The following is a 23,917-nucleotide window of genomic DNA, read 5'->3' on the forward strand; positions in this document are numbered from 1 at the left end:
TGCCTACCTGTAGATGTTGGCCTCTAGCTCAGCCGACACCTTGGGAAACCTACAAAAGCTGTGCATTTTTGAAAACTAGAGACCTAGGGGAATCCAAGATGGGGTGACTTGTGGGGCTCTGACCAGGTTCTGTTACCCAGAATCCTTTGCAAACCTCAAAATTTGGCTAAAAAAACACATGTTCCTCACATTTCTGTGGCAGAAAGTTCTGGAATCTGAGAGGAGCCACAAATTTCCTTCCACCCAGCGTTCCCCAAGTCTCCCGATAAAAATGATACCTCACTTGTGTGGGTAGGCCTAGCGCCCGCAACAGGAAATGCCCCAAAGCGCGACGTGGACACATACAATTTTTTGAAAGAAAACAGAGGTGTTTTTTGCAAAGTGCCTACCTGTAGATTTTGGCCTCTAGCTCAGCCGGCATCTGGGGAAACCTACTAAACCTGTGCATTTTCGAAAACTTGAGACCTAGAGGAATCCAAGATGGGGTGACTTGTGGGGCTCTGACCAGGTTCTGTTACCCAGAATCCTTTGCAAACCTCAAAATTTGGCTAAAAAAATACATGTTCCTCACATTTCTGTGGCAGAAAGTTCTGGAATCTGAGAGGAGCCACAAATTTCCTTCCACCCAGCATTCCCCCAAGTCTCCCGATAAAAATGATACCTCACTTGTGTGGGTAGGCATAGCGCCCGCGACAAGAAATGCCCCAAAGCGCAACGTGGACACATCCAATTTTTTTAAAGAAAACATAGGTGTTTTTTGCAAAGTGCCTACCTGTAGATTTTTGCCTCTAGCTCAGCCAGCACCTATGGAAACCTACCAAACCTGTGCATTTTTGAAAACTAGAGACCTAGGGGAATCCAAGATGGGGTGACTTGTGGGGCTCTGACCAGGTTCTGTTACCCAGAATCCTTTGCAAACCTCACAATTTGGCTAAAAAAACACATGTTCCTCACATTTTTGTGGCAGAAAGTTCTGGAATCTGAGAGGAGCCACAAATTTCCTTCCACGCAGCGTTCCCCCAAGTCTCCCGATAAAAATGATACCTCACTTGTGTGGGTAGGCCTAGTGCCCACGACAGGAAATGCCACAAAGAGCAACGTGGACATTTCCAATTTTTGGAAAGAAAACAGAGGTGTTTTTTGCGAAGTGCCTACCTGTAGATTTTGGCCTCTAGCTCAGCCGGCACCTAGGGAAACCTACCAAACCTGTGCATTTCTGAAAACTAGAGACCTAGGGGAATCCAAGATGGGGTGACTTGTGGGGCTCTGACCAGGTTCTGTTACCCAGAATCCTTTGCAAACCTCAACATTTGGCTAAAAAAACATATGTTCCTCACATTTCTGTGGCAGAAAGTTCTGGAATCTGAGAGGAGCCACAAATTTCCTTTCACCCAGCGTTCCCCCAAGTCTCCCGATAAAAATGATACCTCACTTGTGTGGATAGGCCTTGCGCCCGCGACAGGAAATGCCCCAAAACGCAACGTGGACACATCCAATTTTTTTAAAGAAAACAGAGGTGTTTTTTGCAAAGTGCCTACCTGTAGATTTTGGCCTCTAGCTCAGCCGGCACCTTGGGAAACCTACCAAAGCTGTGCATTTTTGAAAACTAGAGACCTAGAGGAATCCAAGATGGGGTGACTTGTGGGGCTCTGACCAGGTTCTGTTACCCAGAATCCTTTGCAAACCTCAAAATTTGGCTAAAAAAACACATGTTCCTCACATTTCTGTGGCAGAAAGTTCTGGAATCTGAGAGGAGCCACAAATTTCCTTCCACCCAGCGTTCCCCCAAGTCTCCCGATAAAAATGATACCTCACTTGTGTGGGTAGGCCTAGCGCCCGCGACAGGAAAGGCCCCATAACGCAACGTGGACACATCCAATTTTTTGAAAGAAAACAGAGGTGTTTTTTGCAAAGTGCCTACCTGTAGATGTTGGCCTCTAGCTCAGCCGACACCTTGGGAAACCTACAAAAGCTGTGCATTTTTGAAAACTAGAGACCTAGGGGAATCCAAGATGGGGTGACTTGTGGGGCTCTGACCAGGTTCTGTTACCCAGAATCCTTTGCAAACCTCAAAATTTGGCTAAAAAAACACATGTTCCTCACATTTCTGTGGCAGAAAGTTATGGAATCTGAGAGGAGTCACAAATTTCCTTCCACCCAGCGTTCCCCCAAGTCTCCTGATAAAAATGATACCTCACTTGTGTGGGTAGGCCTTGCGCCCGCAACAGGAAATGCCCCAAAGCGCAACGTGGACACATCCAATTTTTTGAAAGAAAACAGAGGTGTTTTTTGCAAACTGCCTACCTGTAGATTTTGGCCTCTAGCTCAGCCGGCATCTGGGGAAACCTACCAAACCTGTGCATTTTCGAAAACTTGAGACCTAGAGGAATCCAAGATGGGGTGACTTGTGGGGCTCTGACCAGGTTCTGTTACCCAGAATCCTTTGCAAACCTCAAAATGTGGCTAAAAAAACACATGTTCCTCACATTTCTGTGGCAGAAAGTTCAGGAATCTGAGAGGAGCCACAAATTTCCTTCCACCCAGCGTTCCCCCAAGTCTCCCGATAAAAATGATACCTCACTTGTGTGGGTAGGCCTAGCGCCCGCGGCAAGAAATGCCCCAAAGCGCAACGTGGACACATCCAATTTTTTGAAAGAAAACAGAGGTGTTTTTTGCAAAGTGCCTACCTGTAGATTTTGGCCTCTAGCTCAGCCGGCACCTAGGGAATCCTACCAAACCTGTGCATTTTTGAAAACTAGAGACCTAGGGGAATCCAAGATGGGGTGACTTGTGGGGCTCTGACCAGGTTCTGTTACCCAGAATCCTTTGCAAACCTCAAAATTTGGCTAAAAAAACACACGTTCCTCACATTTCTGTGGCAGAAAGTTCTGGAATCTGAGAGGAGCCACAAATTTCCTTCCACCCAGCTTTCCCCCAAGTCTCCCGATAAAAATGATACCTCATTTGTGTGGGTAGGCCTAGCGCCCACGACAGGAAATGACCCAAAGCGCAACGTGGGCACATCCAATTTTTTCATAGAAAACAGTGCCTACCTGTGGATTTTGGCCTGTAGCTCAGCCGGCACCTAGGGAAACCTAGCAAACCAGCGCATGTTTGAAAACTAGAAACCAAGGGGAATCCAAGATGGGGTGACTTGCGGGGCTCCGACCAGGTTATGTTACCCAGAATCCTTTGCAAACATCAAAATTTGGCAAAAAAAACACTTTTTCCTCTCATTTCGGTGACAGAAAGTTCTGGAATATGAGAGGAGCCACAAATTTCCTTCCACCCAGCGTTCCCCTAAGTCTCTCAATAAAAATGGTACCTCACTTCTGTGGGTAGGCCTAGCGCCCACTAAAGGAAATGGCCCAAAACACAACGTGGACACAACACATTTTTTCATAGAAAACAAAGGTGTTTTTTGCAAAGTGCCTACCTGTGGATTTTGGCCTCTAGCTCAGCCGGCCCCGGGGGGGGGCAGAAATGCCCTAAAATAAATTTCACCCCCCACCCCCCCCAAACCCCCCCTGCCCGGGAGCGACCCTTGCCTACGGGGTCGCTCCCCCTGCGTGACATTGGCGCCAAAAAACAAATCCCTGGTGCCTAGTGGTTTCTGCCCCCTTGGGGGCAGATTGACCTCAAATCGGCCAATCTGCCCCCAAGGGGGGCAGAAATGGTCTAAATACAATTTGCCCCCCAGGGCAGCGACCCTTGCCTGATGGGTCGCTCCCCATCTCTAAAAAAACAAAAAAACAAAAAAAAAAACACAAAAAAACAATTTGCCCTGGCGCCTAGAGGTTTCTGCGCACCCTGGGGGCAGAATGGCCTAATAATAGGCCTACGGGATCACTCCCCCTGCGTGACATTGGCGCCAAAAAACAAATCCCCGGTGCCTAATAATAGGCCGATCTGCCCCCAGGGGGGGCAGATATGGCCTAAAATAAATTTCCCCCTAAAATCGGTTTTCACTGTGCAAGGCCTATCTCCCTCATAGGTTAACATGGGGGCTGCCTTTAAATATTATTAAAGTGCAGATTCCCTTTGGGAACAGATGGATATTTGGAGTTTAGGGTCTCTGAACTCGCAATTTAAAAATACATATTTTGGTAAATGTTGTTTTTAGATGGTGTGTTTGAAAATGCCACTTTTAGAAAGTAGGGATTTTCTTGCTTAAACCATTCTGTGTCTCTGCCTGTTTGTGGATTCCCTATCTGGGTCAGTTTGACAGTTGGGCTGTTTGCACCTCTCCTCTAGACAGTGATACAAAGAGAGCTGGGGTGTAGCCTGCATATCCTAATGAGCCATCTGTGGTGGGAGGGAGGGGAGGAGTGGTCACTCACACCTGAAAGGACTGTGCCTGCCCTCACTCAATGCAGACTCCAACCCCCTGGCATGTTTCTGGGGCCTGGCCTGGGCAAGGCAGGATCTTACAAATGAGAGACTTTCCTTTTTAGTTTGACTACTTCAAAGGCAGAAAGGGGTATAAGTACTGGACCCAAAACCCCTGAAAATTAGATCACTTCTGGAACCACGAGGAACCTCTGCCAAGGAGAAGAGCTGAGGAGAAGCTGGTAAATCTGAGGCAGCGTAAAAATGCAATGGGTGTTGCTGTGGAATGCCCAAAGCAACACCCATTGCATGCCCTTCCAGGAAAAGTACTGTGTGTGAAGGGTCATATTTACAAGGTAGTGTTAAGCCATAAAAAGTTGCTTAATGCCACCTTGTAAATATGGTGCACTGCAGAGCCCCACCAGTGCATCACAAAAAGTGATGCTCCAGTGCGGCCAGGAGCTTGTAAAGATGCCCCATAATGTTACAGTGTCCCATTTTATATGTAACAATGCGATTTTTTGCAGGTCAATCCATAGAATCGTGCTGGACAAAGGCAGCAAAACTATTACAAATTGGGGGGTGGTGGGTTGGGTTGGTATCTCCACATTGAAAAAGTAATCAATGTAGCATACATGGGAATTTGAATATTTAGGAATTGCCTGCATTCAAGCAAAATATTAAAGAACAATTAAACAAGTAATTTAACTTGGGGGTGAAGGGCTTTGACATGTCAAAGTACAGTGATTTCAAATCTGTTTGTGTTAGGGAGAGGTGCCAGCATCTAGCTGTGCCTATGTCCCTGAGACTTTCACACCATGTTGACAGCAGCCAAGACATGAAACTACCCTTAAAACTATAAAGTGCATTATGGCGGAAATCTTTAACTACCGACTGAGAAGTCTGAAAGCCATCTCACTTTTTCATTAACTGTTGTTTGCTCCCCAGAGGCTGTAGCGTCCATTCGTGTAGAAGGTGTAGTGGCACCGGGGCCCAGAGGCCTGAGGGGACACTGAAACCCTACTTATTGTTGTATATTTCTTTATCCAAACAGCAGACTGGCTACACTACTACTGCTCACCGATGAATATGTGTGCAGGCAGCAACTTTGCTACAGAAGCACACTGCTAGAACGTTTGAATTAGGACAGCATTAATGACTCCTGAGTTCACACTTTAGGTGCCCACGTTGGATGAAGAAGTGGGAACTTTACCTGTCTTTGGTGCTGGAGTGTTTTTTTAAAGTGTGTGTATAAAGAGGTTAAAATAACTTGACCTGGTCTTTCAGTATGTCCCTGAAGAGCTTACAGTAATTGTAAGTTGTGGGCTTTACCTGTTACCTACATCTCACACTTTGACTTCTGAAACAATGCTGACTTTGTGCACTATGTACTTGAAAAGCCATTATCTCCAGGAGTGTCCAGGGCATTCTTTGGTTTTGTGCTTTTCATTGATGCAGATGTGTCATGTTTAGATTCTGTTCAGCCTTAGGCCTTTACCTTGACAACGACAGGGGATCTGAAGAGGTGGAGGGTGGCAAATGGTTCATCAAATATCTCTTCTACTATTCAGGTGTCTACTCATGAACATCAGTTCTCTGAAATGCTAGAGGGGCGGACTTGACATCACACTCCTTTGACCTTCTATTCCACTCAACCACACATGCACACTTACGCATACTCTCTCTCTCTTTCACCTAAACACACACCCACTCACAAGCATGCACACAACATACATTTAAAAGCATTTATTTTACTTCCCATTTTTTATTTAACAACTAGTGAATAATGTCTCAATATTCACTATTAGTTTGTCAAAAACAAATTGAGACAAAAGAGTGGATCCACAGCCAAAGTCCACATGGTCGAGATGCCTCTGTATTCCTGGCACTGTTTTTGCCACCTCTACGGTTGCAAAGGCAGTGCCAGGGGTCGCAAGGGGCAAGCCAGGCATTGCAGCTACAACCTCTGGTGACCCCTAAATGAAGTCCCTGTGTCTACCTCCCAGTTTAGCAGCGCAAATCTTTGTGTCTCTCGCCACAACGATTTCTGTTTAAATTCTTGAAATAAGAACAACTAATTTTGAGACAGGGAGTGAAAGGTGTCCCGTAAGTCTGCGTTACACAGCATGTGATCAGTGGGTGAAGGAACATCCTGATGTAAACAGTCCCTGTTTTCATTCTTTGTCTTATAGGGCTCATTGAAAGGCAAGGGTAAAGGCAGAGAGGGGGGTCAAGGCTCCAAACCTTTCAAGGTTCAGCCTCCAAAGAGTTGTGGAATGGGATATACACAGCACAAGGCATCTTCGTGGCATCTGCAGAGAAGCAAAGTCATCATGGACACACTGGCATTGGCACTTCCATCTGAACTCAAGTGAGGTCAACATCAATGTTAGACCTGACAGTCTTGCGGTGGTCATCCTCCAACTTTTTGTCTGTCTCCGTCCATATTTCTGACACTATTTTTGCTGGTTGTAGGACTCTGTGCACTTTACCACTATTATCCTGTGCTAAAGTGCATACGCTCTCTCCCTTAAAAATGATAATATTGGTACATTCCCAATAGGCATACTTAATTTACTTGTAAGTCCCTAGTAAAGTGCACTACATGTGCCCAGGACCTGTAAATTAAATACTACTAGTGACCCTGCAGCAATGATTGTGCCGCCCACATAAGTGGCCCCTTAACCATGTCTCAGGCCTCCCTTTGCAAGGCCTGTGTGTGCAGTTTCACTGCCACTTCAACTTGGCATTTAAAAGTATTTGCCAAACCTTAAAATCCTCTTTTTCTACAAATTAGCTGCGCCTAAAATAGGCCCTAGGTTGCCCATAGGGCAGGGTGCCATGTATGTAAATGGCAGGATATGTACTTTTGTGTTTTGTATGTCCTGGTAGTGAAAAACTCATAAATTAGTTTCCCACTACTATAAGGCCTGCTCTTTTCATAGACTAGCATTAAGACTGCTCTCATATACTTTTTGAGTGGTAGATTCTGATCTGAAAGGGTAACTAGGTCATATTTAGTATGGCCAGAATGGTAATAGAAAATCCTGCTCATTGGTGAGGTTGGATTTTATATTACTATTTTAGAAATGCCACTTTCTCTGCACTTAAAACCATCTGTGCCTCACGGCCTGTCTCCAATCAATGCCTTGTCCGGACTGGTTGACAGCTCCCTTGTGCATTTCACCCAAACACCCACAGACACAGGACACTCAGTCACATCTGAATTCATCTGCTCACTGAATGGGTCTTCCTGGGGTGAAAGGATGGAAAAAGTGACACTTGTATTTTAAAGGCCATTGGCCTAGCCTCACACAATAGACTGATAAACCCCCCACTGGGACCCAGGTAGACAGGACTGGGCTGAAAGAGGAATGTGTGCACTTCAAAGGCATTTGTGGGTATATAAACTGGATCTCTGATCCCACCAACTCAGACACTTCTTGACCTACACCTGCACCCTGTCAGAAGCCCTGCCTGGCTGCCCAAAGGACTCTCTGGACTGCTTTGCTGCAAAGGACTGCTGCCCTGCTGTTGTCCTGCTGCCCTGCTGGCCTCTGACTTGGCTGGAAGGACTCTGCCTTCCCCCGGTGCTCTTCAAGGGCTTGGATTGAGCTTGCCTCTTTTTTCTGAAGTCTTGGGGCCAACAAAGACTTTACCTCTTATAGAAATTCCTTGTGCATCGAAAATCGATACAACGCCTTCTGGAATCGACACAAAGCCTGCATTGCAACTGAGAAATCGCTGCACAGCCGACCAGAACGACACAGCCTGGCTTCCCAACTGGAAAATTTGATGCAGCGCCCACCTTGCGATGAAAAAAATTGACGCAGAGCCTACTGGATCGACACAGAGCCTATGTATTCTTCCAGTGCATCAAGAATTTTCACACATTGTCCCTCGGTGTCAAAATATCCCCGCATCATAGTGAGGAGCCAAGACTGCTTGCCAAAAAACAATGTTAACCTCTTGCAGCGTGGAAAGAAGCAATGCATCATCTGTGCTGCGTCAGACAATCTGACGCAACACCTTATTTTTTCACGTATCTTCTCTTCTGCGGTCTTCGTGCACCGTTATTTTTTACGCATACCAGGTAGTGTGTGTAACAAAGAGACAACTATTTATTTTTAAGGATTGAGACTCTTCTAAACCTTTTAAAAGTGATATTTCAACTTTTGTTTATTGGATCTTTGTCGTTTTGACCTTATTTTATTCAGATAAAAATGATCTATTTTTCTAAATGTGTGTGGTGTATTTTTGTGGTGTTTTCACTGTGTCACTGTATGATTTATTGCACAAATACATTTCAAATTGCCTTCTAAATTAAGCCTGACTGCTCAGTGCCAATCTACCAGAGGGTGGGCACAGGGTAATTTGGAATGTGTGTGACTTACACTGATTGGGATTGTGGTCCCTACTTGGACAAGGGTGCATATCTCTGCCAACTAGAGATCCCATTTCTAACAATCAATGAGCCATGCAATGGACTTTGTGTGCTGACAGGGCAGCGCAGTAATGGTGATATCTTTTGAGGGACCATTGTGAGAACAGAAGGCAATACTCACGTGGCTCAATAAATGAACTCCTGACTGAATGCTACCTGCATCGCATCATACCAAAAGTAATTTTGGAATTAGTTGAGTTGACGGAAATGTAAATGAAAATGGAACAACACTTTGTTATAATCATTTCAGAAACATTTATTGAAAGGCACAGGATGAAAGAAATTATAATGTGACACCAAGAGTGGGCAGTGAGTAAAACAATGATGCCTACAAAATCATCAGTTATAACTGAATTCAGCCTTGAGGATTTGAGAGCAGTACAGGGTGGTATAGAGCAAATACCCTTAGTCTGTTTGACAACTCTCCTTTCAATCTTTGTAATCCAGTAGGAGAGGGCTCTTTTTAAAGAGAGCATGTTCAAAATTAAATGGAGGGATTTTTCATTCTGTCATTTTGAAAACAATATCACCAATGTATTTGGAGAGACCATGACAAAACATTTCCCAGGCATTCATGAAAACATTCTGTAGGAAAGTAGCATCTTGGCATTTTACACCCAATTTTTGTCTGATGTCAGTGTGTTTTTGACTGTGTCACTGGGATCCTGCTAGTCAGGACCCCAGTGCTTATGGTCTGCTTGTCAGTGTGCTTTCACCATTTCTTAAATTGTCACTGGAGTCCTGCTAATCAGAACCTCAGTGCTTATGTTCCCTCTGGTTTTAGATTTGTAACTGTAGGCTAATGACTTCATTTACCAATTTCAATTGGCACACTGGACACCCCATATAAGTCCTTATAATATGGCACCTAGGTACCCAGGGCATTGGGGTTCCAGGGAATCCTTATGGACTGCAGTATTTCTTTTGCCACCCATAAGGAGACCATACAAACACTTCTTTAGGACTGCCATTGCAGCCTGAGTGAAATAGTGTAAGCACTATTTCACAGTCATTTTCACTTCACCAGGTCACTTATAAGTTACCTATATGTCTAACCTTCAGATCCTGAAGGTTAGGTGCATAGTACCTGTGTGTGAGGGCACCCCTGCACTAGCAGAGGTACCCCCACATCATCCAGGTCCATTTTCATGGACTTCTTGAGTACGGGGACGCCATTATAAGTGTGCACAACATATAGGTCAATACATATATGTGGCTTCACAATGGTAACTCCGAATATGGCCATGTAAGGTGTCTAACTTCGGGGAATTGTACCCCAATACTGATTCTGGTGTTGGGGGCAAATTCAATACACCTGGGGGACTCCACCATGGATCCCCAGGACTGCCATACCAGCCTTCTGAGGGTTCCACTGCAGCCCGAGCTGATGCCACCACACAGACAGGCTTATACCCTTCTGGGGCTTGAGCAGCTCAATCCCAGGAAGGCAGAACAATGCATTTCCTTTAGGAGAGGTGTGTTACACCCTCTCCCTTTGGAAATAGAGTTTACAGGCATGTCAGGGGTATCCTCCCAGAGCCTCGGGAAATGCTTTGAAGGGCACAGATGGTGCCCTTCTTGCATATTACAGTCTACACTAGTTCAGGGACCCCCAGTCCCTGCTCTGACGTGCAACTGGACAAAGGAAAGGGGAGTGACAACTCCCCTGTCCATCACCACCCCAGGGTGGTACCCAGAGCACCACTAGACTGTCCCTGGGTTCTGCCATCTTGTTCTCATGATTGTCAGGGAACTCTGGGAGCATCTGAGTGGCCAGTGCCAGCAGGTGGCATCAGAGACCCCTGCCCTTAGTTGCTTAACTGGTTAGGTGACCAATCCCCCTCTCAGGGCTATTTAGGGTCTCTCCTCTGGGTGTTTCCTTAGATTCGGATTGCAGGACTCCAGCAGGACTCCTCTACATCATTTCCTTTACCTTCTACCATCGGATCAACCACAGAACTGCTCGAGGAACTCTACAACTTGCAACAAAGTGTCCACAATGACTACTGTAATTTTGTAACTTCAGCTCCTGCCAGCAACTGCAACAGTTTCCAGGTCGTGCATGTTTCGAAGACTGCCTGTCTTCTTCCTGCACCAGAAGGACCGGAGGAATCTCCAGTGGAGTGAAGGAGTCACTTCCCTGCTTCAGCAGGCACCTTTCCGCAGTGGCGTCCAGTACTCTGGGTCCCCTCTCCTGATGACAAGCGTGGAACGTGGAACACAGATGGTGTACTAAAGCGACCCCAACTGTCCAAAGATCCAACTGTCCAAATTTGTCGGAGGTAAGAGCTTGCCTCCCCATACCAGACACCACCCCTTTGAACCACGTATTTTGCAGCTCCTAGGGCTTCTGTGCACTTCTCCAAAAACATTCTAGCCCAGGTCCCCAGCCCTCCATCCTGCGATGCTCAGCTCCCTGAGTTGTTCTCCGGTGACGTGGATTTCCTTTGTGTAGTATTGCAATGACCGCCATTCGCGACTCCTTTGGCCCCTTGTCCTGGGATTCCTGTGGGTACTGCCTGGTCCTCTGAGGGTTTCTGAAGTGCTGAGAGCCCCCTCTGTCTCCTCATCCTGCATTGAGACCCCCAGGTCACTCTTGGGCCCAGGTAACGCATTTTCCCGCCAAAAATGTCTCTTGCCTGAGCCAAGGCTTGTTGGCAGAATCCAACAATGAAAACCAGCCTGCATACATCAATTCAACATGGGACATCTCCTGCACCAAGCAGGAACCCACAGCTGTCTTCTTTGGTGCATTTCTGACTTTTTCTTCCAACCAGAGGTTTCACTTTTGCACCTTCAGCCGGGTTAGCAGGGGCTCCTGTTCTTCCTTGACTCTTCAGCTGTTCTTAGACTTGGTCTCCTCTCTCCGCAGGTCTTCAGATTCAGGAATCCATCATTGGTGTCTTGAAGTCTTGCTTGGTTTTTGCATTCTTCTTTATTACGACTTCTAGTGTGTTCTTAGGAAACTTGCTGTACTTTACTCCTACTTTCCTGGGCTGGGGTACTTTACTTATCTTTGGTGCCCCACTACACACTACTCTTGCCTAGGTGGGAAACCGACATTCGCATTCCACTATTTTAGTATATGGTTTGAGTTCCCCTTAGGCCCATTGTAACCTATGGTTCTTTTCACTGTTTGCACCATTTCATGGCTGTTTACTTACTTGATTTTGGTTACCAGTGTATATTTTGTGTATAATACTTACCTCCCAAGGGAGTATAGCCTCTAAGATATATTTGGCATTGTGTCACTAAAATAAAGAACCTTTATTTTTGGAAAAACTGAGTATTGTCTTTCATGTGTGTGAGTACTGTGTGACTACTGTGGTATTGCAAGAGCTTTGCATATCTCCTAGTTCAGCCTTGACTGATCTGCCTACAGCTACCTCTAGACAACCTGACTTCTAGACACTGACTACATTGTACTAATAAGGTATGAGGTGTAAATACCTGTGGTGCCCACTACAAACTAGGTCAGACTCCAACACTATCCATTTAGGGCTGGTGCTCTGAGACTTGTGTTTCTCCGGCATCACCCAGCGGGGTCTTTTCAGCAACAACCTAGTTTGTCTTGTCTTCGACCCCCATACTAGAAAAAATCCCTTCCATAGACTTAAATAGTATTACCTACACTGAAAATCTTCCTCATCCTCCAAAATTATTTTGATATCCTTCGAGTACAATGGCCTCACACTTCAGGAAACTGAAATGGTTTAGAATTTTAAAGGTAGGTGTTCTGTGCTCCTTGCACCAGGTATTATTGGAAGGTCGAGAATGTGAACTCTCGGAAGGGCTAATTCAGCCTTTGATCCTTCCAAGATAGATATATTAGAATTTAAAGGTATTGGCATCACACATAAGTTATAGGTATTTAAAGCTTCGAAAATGTCACAGAAGTGACTATTTTTAAAAAGTTATCATTACTTAGGTGCCCTGCACTACTCCTTCCTGCCACAGCTTGTCAATTTTGCAGACGAAGGGGGTGATTCTAACCCTGGCGGTCGGTGTTAAAGCGGCGGCCAACCCGCCAACAGGCTGGCGGTAAAAAATATGGGATTCTGACCCTGGCGGGAACCGCCAACACAGACAGCCACTTTAACACTCCGACCGCCACGGCGGTACAAACAAACATCGCGGCGGTCACCGCCAACAGCCAGGCGGCAGACAATGTACCGCCCACACTATCACAACTCACCAATCCGCCACCTTTTCCGGGGCGGGAGCACCGCCGATAAAAACACGGCGGAAACAGACTACGGACGGGAAAACGCTCACCACTACGCACTCCAGGAGGAAGGAGGACAGCATGGAACCCGAATTAAACATCCTACCTGCTCTCGTCTACCTTCTCATCTACCACGAGTACGAAGTCCGGCGCAGACGACAACGGTGAGTACTGCACCTACGACACACGGGAGGGGGGAGGACGAAAGGTTACGGGCACACACATATGCACCCCCCCCCCAACTATGTACACACCAATGCAGAGCAACAAGTCACAGTGACACCACCCAAACACCCCAGAAAAATGCTAGGACATAATCAAATTTGGAATAAATATTTATGTACCAAAAAGCTCCTGAAAATTATCGTACAACCATGAAAGATATTCACAACAAAACTAATGACATACACATCAGTGTATAACTGAAGTAACAAGTCCTGCACATCCTACGAATTCATCATGTCCGTGGGCCAAAGTTTTGAGAAACAAGGGCAAAGCCCACACAGGAGACCTGAGTCCTTTGGAGAGAACACTGCAGGGGCATCAGATGTAAAAACTACAGGCACCTCAGGGGGAAGGGAAGGGGGGGGCACCACAGCCACATGAGTCCACGACGCCAGATCCACGAGGAGCCACCATGCCCACTGTACCATCCTGGGGAGTGCAAAGCCACAGTCTCTCAATGTCTCTACAGTGGGTGGGCTGCCCACTGTACCATCCTGGGGAGTGCAAAGCCACAGTCTCTCAATGTCTCTACAGTGGGTGGGCTGCCCACTGTACCATCCTGGGGAGTGCAAAGCCACAGTCTCTCAATGTCTCTACAGTGGGTGGGCTGCCCACTGTCCCATCCTGGGGAGTGCAAAGCCACAGTCCATCAGGTGGATGACAGTCTCCACTGGTCAAGGAGGAGGCATGGTGGGCACAGTGAACCATAAACAGTGATTGAGACAGCGGTGCCCAGCGGAGCGGTGCTTGACAGGAAGGGCCCAGCGGAGCGGTGCTTGAGAAGAAGGGCCCAGGGGAGCGGTGCTTGACAGGAAGGGCCCAGCGGAGCGGTGCTTGACAGGAAGGGCCCAGCGGAGAGGTGGAGAGACAGCGGTGCCCAGCGGAGCGGTGCTTGAGATGAAGGGCCCAGCGGAGCGGTGTTTGAGACGGCGGTGCCCAGCGGAGCGGTGCTTGAGAAGAAGGGCCCAGCGGAGAGGTGCTTGACAGGAAGGGCCCAGCGGAGCGGTGCTTGACAGGAAGGGCCCAGCGGAGAGGTGGAGAGATAGCGGTGCCCAGCGGAGCGGTGTTTGAGATGAAGGGCCCAGCGGAGCGGTGCTTGACAGGAAGGGCCCAGCGGAGCGGTGCTTGACAGGAAGGGCCCAGCGGAGAGGTGGAGAGACAGCGGTGCCCAGCGGAGCGGTGCTTGAGATGAAGGGCCCAGCGGAGCGGTGTTTGAGACGGCGGTGCCCAGCGGAGCGGTGCTTGAGAAGAAGGGCCGAGCGGAGCGGTGCTTGACAGGAAGGGCCCAGCGGAGCGGTGCTTGACAGGAAGGGCCCAGCGGAGAGGTGGAGAGACAGCGGTGCCCAGCGGAGCGGTGCTTGAGACGGCGGGGCCCTGTTCAGCGGTGCTCTTCTGCACCGCGGGCCCTGTTCAGCGGTGCCTATCTTCACGGCGGGCCCTGTTCAGCGGTGCTCTTCTCCAAGGCGAGCCCTGTTCAGCGGTGCTCTTCTCCACGGCGGGCCCTGTTCAGCGGTGCTCTTCTCCACGGCGGGCCCTGTTCAGCGGTGCTCTTCTTCACCGCGGGCCCTATTCAGCGGTGCCTATCTTCACGGCGGGCCCTGTTCAGCGGTGCTCTTCTCCACGGCGGGCCCTGTTCAGCGGTGCTCTTCTCCACGGCGGGCCCTGTTCAGCGGTGCTCTTCTCCACGGCGGGCCCTGTTCAGCGGTGCTCTTCTCCACGGCGGGCCCTGTTCAGCGGTGCTCTTCTGCCCCGCGGGCCCTGTTCAGCGGTGCTCATCCAGCAGGTCAAGGGAGCCAGACCTGGCCTGGACTCCCTGCTCAGTCGCCCTCGGACCGTGACGTTTCTGGACCCTTCGGGGACGGACTCCTGGACTCCTTAGTGTCCTCCTTCCCAGCTGGGTTGTGGCATGTGGGGTCCACCTTCTCCGCGCTCCTGCTGCCCTTCCGCTCCTTTGATGGGGCTCTCGGGCCCTTGCCTCCCCTAGATGGTGTGGGTGGTGAAGTGGCCGCACATTGCTCCTTGGGGGCAGCCCTGTCGGTCCTCGCACGGTGGCCCTTGTTTTTGCGGGTCCTCTTGCTGGGGGGGGGGGGCTGGACGTGTCCTTGCTGCTGATCGATGTGTCACTGCTGGCAAAGGGTGGGCTCCAGAACCCATGCACAACAGTGACACCCGAAGCTGGGCTGGTGGTGGCTGCGGTGCTCTTGGGACTCTTTGAAGATGGATGGGGGAGCTCATCGGGGGGAAAGAGGTCAAGGTTAGCCATGAAAAGTTTTTTAGGGCCAAGGTAAAGGGTAGGAGAAGTGGAGATGGAAGTGGAGGTAGAGGAGGTGGTTGTAGGAGAGTCAGGTGTGCTGTCATTGGGTGAAGGTGCTGGTGCTGTAGGCTGTCGTGAGGTGGATGTCTGTTGGGTGGGTGTCTGCCTGCGTTTGTGTGTCTTGGAAGAGGGGGTGACAGACACAGTGGGAGAGGACACAGGGGACGTGTAAATGGCAGTGGGGGTGGTGACTGCACGAGTGTGGACTGTACTGGAGGGTGAGGTGGTGATGGAAGCACTGGCTGATGTTGGGGTGCATGCAGGTGTGAGTGTAGACGTCACAGGGAGGGAGGAGGGAGACAAGGAGGAGGGGGACACAGGGGTGGTAGTGGCTGTTGGCATGTCTGCATCTGGGTGTTGCTTGGGTGAGTGTTTGTGGGATCTGTGGTGCTTGTGTTTGGATGAGCTGCTCTTGGGTGTTGAGGTGTGTGCAGGCTGGTCTGATGGTGTGGATGGGATAGGATGAGGAACAGGAGACAGAGAAAGGCTGGAGGCAGTAAGAAGAGGGAGGCTGGAAACAGGGACAATGGCTGCCGTCAGTGCTGAGGCCAGAGCAGTGAACGCTCGTTGATGGGCAGCCTGACCCGAATGAATGCCCTCCAGGTACGCATTGCTCTGTTGCACCTCCCTTTGCACACCCTGGATGGCATTCAAAAGGGTCGTCTGCCCAACAATGAGCGTCCTTACCAGGTCAATGAGCTCTGCACTGAGGGCAGCAGGGGCAACAGGGGCAGGGGCTGAGGTGCCTGGGGCGAAGGAGATGTGCGCCTTCCTGGGCGAACGGGCACGGAGCGATGACTGAGGGGCTGCTGGGAGGGCGGGGCTGGTGCGCTGGGTGGCGGCTGTACCTGTAGAGGCGGGGGGCACGGATGTTGCCGCCACCGCTAGGGAGCTCCCATCCGAGGATGTGTCGCTTTCGCTGCTCTCACCAGCGGTCCCCGTCGTTGTGCTCCCCTCGCCCTCCGGATCACTGGTGCCCTCGGTGTCTGTTCCTGGGCCCACCGGGGCCTTGTGTCCTGCAGCTCCCTCGTGCTCCTATGCCAAATCTCCTCCGCCTGATGATGCTAATGCACACATGCACAAGAAGATGAAGAGAAAGGGTGGGGGGAGAAAAAAGAAGACCAAGTTGAGTGCATGCAATGTCAACACCGTTGGCGGAGAGGACAGACACAGGAGCCTAATGCACTAAGCCGCGCATTCGGGGTACACTACTCAGTACTACTGACTAGGACAACAGGCCAAGAGACGTCAAACGCGCACATGGGAGATGCTGGACCTTCAATGGCTGTACTTGTCACCCTACCGAGGTGGGGGCCGGGGGCACAGGGCCATGCCTAAGGGAGAGGACTACACTACAGAAAGCGCCCTGGCCTAATGTCACCAACAGCCCTCCTCCCCCACCCAGACGCCTCCACTGCGCTGAAAGATAGGAGAATGTGCTGATACTCACCCCCTTGTGTCTGCTGTGATGTCTTAAAGCCCCCATCCAATTCTGGGTAGTCCACCGCCAGGATCCGGGACATCAGGGGGGTCATGGTGCGACTGCCACCCCTCCTGGGTTGGGAGGCCATCCCCAGCAGTGTTTCTGCGGTCTTCCTTGTTCCGCGGCGGATGTCCTCCCACCTCTTGCGGCAGTGGGTGCCCCGTCTGTTGTGGACCCCCAAGTTCCGGACTTCCTTGGCGATGGCACGCCAAATCTCGATCTTCTGATGGGCGCTGACCTATTTGACATGTACAGGGTGGAAAGGAGGAAATCATCAATGACCTGCATGTTAGATGTGATTGGCCCCCCCCACCAACTTTGCCATATGGCACATGCTCTCATCTGTCGGGCGTTGCACTCCTCATTCGCCCCCCACCCCACCAACTTACATCCACCCCAATCCACACAGGCATAGCCCATTCCATGTGCACCCGGTGTACTCATTTGTTGGTCTGGAGGACCGTAGAGTAGCGCATACTGGGGGAGGACCCCATCCACGAGCTTCTCCAACTCTTCAGACGTGAAGGCAGGGGCCCTTTCCCCAGTCGCAGCAGCCATTGTATCTTCCAGACCGAGGTCACAGCAGCACTTGCAGTATAGGTCCTCTCCTGTGGATGATCAGGTCTCGAGTGATTAAGCAGATAGAAAATGGCGGTCACGCCCGCGGCGGTGCGTACCGCGACCGCCGGCGCACTTCGTCATTGGCTCCTGAAACCCATAGGCTTCAATGTTAACCAATGCGGCTTTGCGCCGTGGTCTTCGACCACCTACCGCCACCGTGTGCCCTGGCAGCGCATTGACCTCACATCCCATTGTCCCACTTCACAGGTCAGGCAGCCGCCATTTCAAGGGCCTACATGGCTTAATTTTGACTGCGACACACAGGCCTAGGCCTTGCATTGCCACACATATACGCCTTTCAACCCATTGCCATTCTTTAACTGTGCAAGCTGTCTGTACGTACCTGTGGTTTGGCTGACTCTGTGCTCCATGTTGTCCTTCCTAGGCACCGTCCGCTGGGACTTGGGATGAGAAGGAGGAATCCTCGCGTGTACCGACCGCTGGTGGACCTGTCGACAATGGAAGAACGCCATATAATACTTCGATACAGACTTGACCGTGCCACTATCCATGAACTGTGTGCCCAGCTGGAGCCAGTCCTGATGTCCCCCATCCGCCAACCCACAGGGATTCTCCCGCTGGTGCAGGTTTTGTCAGTCCTCCATTTTTTGGCAAGTGGGTCATTCCAGACCACAGTGGCCATGTCATCTGGAATGTCTCAGCCTATGTTTTCAAAGATTTTGAGTAGAGTGTTGTCTGCCCTGATGAAACTCATGCGGAGCTACATCATTTTCCCAGAGGAGGGTGACTTGCCTACAGTGAAGGGTGATTTCTATGCCCTTGGACATATCCCCAACATCATTGGTGCCATTGATGGGACCCATGTGGCTTTGGTACCCCCAAAAGACGATGAGCAGGTGTACCGAAACAGAAAAATTTATCATTCGATGAATGTCCAGGTGGTCTGTTTGGCTGACCAGTACATCTCCCATGTAAATGCCAAGTTCCCAGGGTCAGTGCATGACGCGTATGTGATGCGAAACAGCAGCATCCCCTATGTGATGGAGCAGCTACAGAGACAACGTGTGTGGCTAATAGGTGACTCTGGTTACCCCAACCTGCCTTGGCTACTGACCGCAGTAAGGAATCCCCGGACCAGGGCAGAGGAACGGTACAATGAGGCCCATGGGCGAACTAGGAGGATCATCGAAAGGACCTTTGGCCTCCTGAAGGCCAGGTTTAGGTGCCTGCATATGACTGGGGGATCCCTGATGTACTCACCAAAGAAGGTGTGCCACATCATCGTGGCCTGCTGTATGCTTCACAATCTGGCATTGCGACGTCAGGTTCCTTTCCTGCAGGAGGATGGTGCAGATGGTGGTGTTGAAGTAGCTGTGGAGCCTGCGGAGAGTGAAGAGGAGGAAGACTCAGAGGACGACACAGACAACAGGGACAGAGTAATAGCACAGTATTTCCAGTAGCACACAGGTAATAATCACCCATGCCATTTTACATTTCCTGAAAGCCTCCTGCATCTCGACTTTGTCGGTTTCCCCCCAGACCTATGAACATGATGTTTGATTTTCCCTTCCCTTTTCTGTGCTGTATGAGCCACTGCGTGACCTCGGCTTGGTTGGCCCATGGACTAATGCTAAGTTACCTCGGTATGTGTAATTCACAATGTTCACAATACGTAATTGATATGTAATGTGTCATACATTTGTAAATAAGACAGGCTGAGTCCTGATTGATTTCAGTGCAATGTGTGATTTATTATTAGTGCATAGATATTGGTACATGATAGTGAAACAGTGATGGGTGGGGGTGGAGTAATGTCCATGGCGGAGTCCAGTTCTCAGTCTCACAGGTGCATTGTCCATATGCCTGTGGCAGGATGGAGCAGGGGCAGTTCAAGGTTTGACAGGGTGGCAATGTGGGACAGTGGGAGGACTTCAGGGGGTATGTGATGCTGGCGGGGGACTTGACATCCTACTCTGTCGGTTTTTTTGATCTCAGGCTCCTTTTGCGGGCGGTTGTTGTTCAGCAGGAGGTGGGGTTCTGGTGGGCTGTTGTTGTGGTGGGGCCTCCTGTCCACTAGCGCCGGCGGAGGTGGTAGGCTGTTCCGGTTCCTGGCTAGTGACAGGGGCCCTGTGTGATGCCACATGGTCCCGAAACGTGTCCTCTATGCGGTTCAGGGCCTGGACTATGCTCCCCATAGCGGTTGAGATGTTGCTGAGTTGGTCGCTGAACCCCATGTAGCGTTGCTCCTGCTGTGCCTGGATCTCCTGGAACCTGGCCAGTACCGTCGCCATCGTCTCTTGTGAGTGGTGGTAGGCAGCCATGATGGTGGTGAGGGCCTCTTGGAGAGTGGGTTCCCTGGGCCTCTCCTCCCCCCCCTGTCGCACAGCAGCCCTCCGAGTTGCCCTGTTTCCCTGGGCCTCTGTCCCGTGGACGGTGTGCCCACTCCCACTGCCCCCAGGTCCCTGTTGTTGTTGGGTTGGTGGGTTACCCTGGGGGCCCTGTAGTGGTAGACACACCGCTGCTTGACCTGTCCTAGAGACAGAGGCATGGGCCCGCTGGGTGGGAGCTGAGCGGTTGTTCCCAGAGGGGGTTGGGTCTGCAGTGGCCTGTGTCTGGGTGAGGGGAGCCGACTGCCCAGAGGTCCCCGATGGTCCGGGCTGGTCGTCAGGTTCCAGGTCGACAGAGCTGCTGTCATCACTAGTGGCCTGTTCCGGGGGTGGGATGGACATTTCTGGTCCCTCCTGACCGGTGTGTTGTCGTTCGGGTCCTGCATGGGGTAAGAGGGTATGGTTTTTGTTTCTGTGTGTGCATTAGCTTGCGTTTTATGGGTGCCCTTGTCCCCCAGTGCTGGCATTCCCTTGGGGGAGGTGTTGTGAGGGTGTTTTGTGGGGGGGGTGATGGGTATGTGCAGTGGTCATGCTTAGGTGATGGGTGTCCATAGTTTGGCGGTGGCATGCAGGGGTTGGTGTTGGGTGGGTTGTGCTGGGGAGACATTCTCAGGGAGGATGTGTGCTGGGGGGTTGGGGGTGAGGGTGGGGGTTAGCATGCTGGGGGGGTGAAGTGGTTGGCCTTGTACTTACCAGAGTCCATTCCTCCGTGTACTCCAGCGAGGCCATCAGGATGCAGGATGTTGAGTACCTCTTGCTCCCATGTTGTGAATTCGGGTGGAGTGGGTGGGGGTCCCCTGCCAGTCTTCTGCACTGCGATGTTGTGTCGCGAGACCATCGAGCGCACCTTCCCCCGTAGGTCGTTCCATCGTTTGCGGATGTCCTCTCTATTTCTGGGATGCTGTCCCACCGCGTTGACCCTGTCCACGATCCGCTGCCAGAGCTCCGCCTTCCTTGCTATGGTGGTGTGCTGGACCTGTGAGCCGAAGAGTTGGGGTTCCACTCTTATGATCTCCTCCTCCATGACCCGGAGTTCTTGGTCCGAAAAGCGTGGGTGCCTTTGTGGTGCCATGTGGTGGTGTGTATGAGGTGTGGGGTGGTGTATGTGATGATGTGTGTGTTGGTGTGTGGTGCTTTGTGCTTCTATGTGGTGTGTGTGATGTTGCGGTGTGCCTCTGTGTGTCTGGCTATCTATTCTCTGATGTGTCTCTCTCTCCTTCGTCACTGGTTTTTGTTGGTAGGGGTTTGTGGGTGATGTGGGTGTGTGGTTTATATGGTATTGGATGTGTGGGAGTGGTGTGTGTATGTGTTTCAGGTGTGTGCCTTTCAAATTGTCCAATGTGGTAGGGGTTTGTAAAGGTGTGTGTATTTTGACCGCGGCGGTGTCTACCGCCAATGGAATACCGCGGATGAATGACCGCCGCGTCGATTTGCCGGTCATAATGGGATGGGCGTATTTCTGTTGGCGTGGCGGTGGAGGTTTGGTCTTCTCCAGTTTACCGCTGGCCGCTGATGTGGCAGACGGCAGTGGAGGGCGGATTTTTGGAGGTTTTGCAGTTGTGGGTCAGAATGTCCGTGGCGGCTGACCGCGGCCGCAGCGGTATTGTGGCGGAATGACCCCCGAAATGTCTTGGCATGTACAGAGTCTCTGTAGATACAAGAAGACAGTAGGAAAGGGGAGTATTATGTTGGGGTGGTGGGGTTAGTTCTCACCATGTAATACTTTCACAGTGCCCCAGAGATGGCCCTTGGATTCACACCATTAAATCCTTAGCTCAGTCCTGGTAGTGTGGCAAAGAGCCGTCAGGCTGTCTTAAGCATTTCACAGCACAAACATGGACAACAAGTAATTGACACAACTCAAAAGAAATCCAACACCAATTTCTAAAACTTGAGCTTATTTTTATGGAAAATGTAGATATCAAAATAAACAGTATAGGTTCGGGAGAACAGAGATATCGATTTTAGAAGCAATAGAAAATCACTGCAGGAATGGCATTTAAATGTTGCTTTGAAGTTAATGGGGAAATGTCAAATGTTGCAAAAATGCATTTAAATGATCAGTTGCATTGAATCCTTAGGTGTTTAAGCTAGGGGAGTCCCTGTGGAGTCCAGGTGCAGAATTGTCCTGGCTGTCCATGGTGCTGAATGGGACTCACGTTGAAGTCAATGGCAGTTATGCCACTGGTGACAAACGTCCACTTGGAGGTCGAGCTGCGGGGAACCCTTGCAGGGTTAAGGTAGAGCGGGCCCTGGGGCAAGGCCACAACAGTCAGTTCACTTCTACCAGGTTTGTGGGATCTGGGTGCAGAATTGCACTGGCTGTCTGTGGTGCTGAACGTGCTGATTTTACCACTGGCACAATGCTGACAAGGAGATGCAAAATCTCAGATGGGGCTGGGCTTCAGATGTGATGCATGTTGCATCCTGTGCCTTGCACCTACAGCTTCGATTGAAGCGGTTAGTTACTGGGCTGGCAACCAACAGGTCTTGGCAGCGGTAAAGGTGCAGGAATCCTTTGGGAAGTTACCAGGGTTCAACGGAATGAGGTAGTGGCCTTGGATGCAGGCTGGACTGCGACTCTCAGAAGACACTGGACCACCTGTTTTCTGACAATCCGAGGGCAGGCCTGATGGTCAGTAAAACTTCAAATCCTGTGGTCATTTTTTCCTACAGTTTGGAGGGGATTAGTACCAATAGTTCAAGGGAGACTGAAGGTGCTTCTGGCTTCCACAGGTGTCCCTCTGGGCAGGAGTGACGAGTTCTAGCCAAGACCGATGATCAATCATGCAGTTCCCTGTTTGTTGCCTCAGGAACAGAGTTTCCCTCTTTTGTTTTGGATCAGTGGGCAGAGACCAGTTGTCGGTGTTGCAGAGCTTCTTCTTGTCCTTCTTTGAAGTTGGTCAATCAGATCTGAGGTTCTGGTGTCAGGGGTGTCCCTTAAATTCTGAATTCAGGGGAGTTAGGGGCGTGGAGGCTAGTACAAATGGGCAGCTAGCTCCTATAGCTAATCTGCCCCTGAGGGACCACATCCATTGGGACAGGTCACCTTTAGCTGCCCAGAACCCTATATTCTGCCACTCCTAAGATGACAGAAACTCAAATTTAGTGAAGAGACAGGGCTGCTCACCCGAGAGATGTGGCCAGCCTGCTGGGGATGTGCACAGTCCTGCACACCTAATTTTCCACCTGTCAATGTGCAAATGTGCCTGTGACAGGAAGAGGGCTGTTTCCTCACTGGAGGTTAGTGCTGATGGATATTAGGGCTGGTGCAGCCTTTGAAGCTCACCATCCTGATGGATCTATTCACTAGCAGGGTTTCAGGGGCAGAAGTTGTGACCTCCTGCCTGCCTCAGCCCTTTTTTCTGACATCTGGGAGTGACCAGGCTGCCTGGCAGGAGGTCAGAACTCTATCTTGGTAGCAGCAAGTGCTGGAAAGAGTGTGTGCTGCTCAGCCACAGTAAAAAGAAAGTTGGCAAACAGGTGGGCAACCTCTAGTGTGCCACCTGGGAGCATGCCTGCTGTCCCTTGACACGAGAATCATGTTGGGGAAGAGAAGGCATGTTGTTTAAGACCAAACTCAACATACGTAGGTGGTACCATAATGGAGCTAGCAACCATGGTCAAAGAGGGCTTAAGTAACTAAGGCCCTCATTACGACCCTGGTGGATGGGGGAACAGTATGGCTGCTGGTGGCTCTCTGTCCGAAAAAGGACCGAGGGCTGTCAGCAGTCATAATACACTGTGCGGAAAACCACCTGCACTGGCGGTCTTCAGCACGACGGTACCTCAGCGGTCTTTAAAAAAGACCGCCGAGGTCGAAATGAGGGCCTAAGTCCCATGTTAACCTAGGGGTTGGCCTGGACTTAGACTATATCTTAATTGAAAGGGCGCTTTCAGCTTCCACAAAGCACAATAGTGGTATCTT

This window comes from Pleurodeles waltl, chromosome 1_1, assembly GCF_031143425.1.
Source record: "Pleurodeles waltl isolate 20211129_DDA chromosome 1_1, aPleWal1.hap1.20221129, whole genome shotgun sequence".
Lineage (NCBI taxonomy): Eukaryota > Metazoa > Chordata > Amphibia > Caudata > Salamandridae > Pleurodeles > Pleurodeles waltl.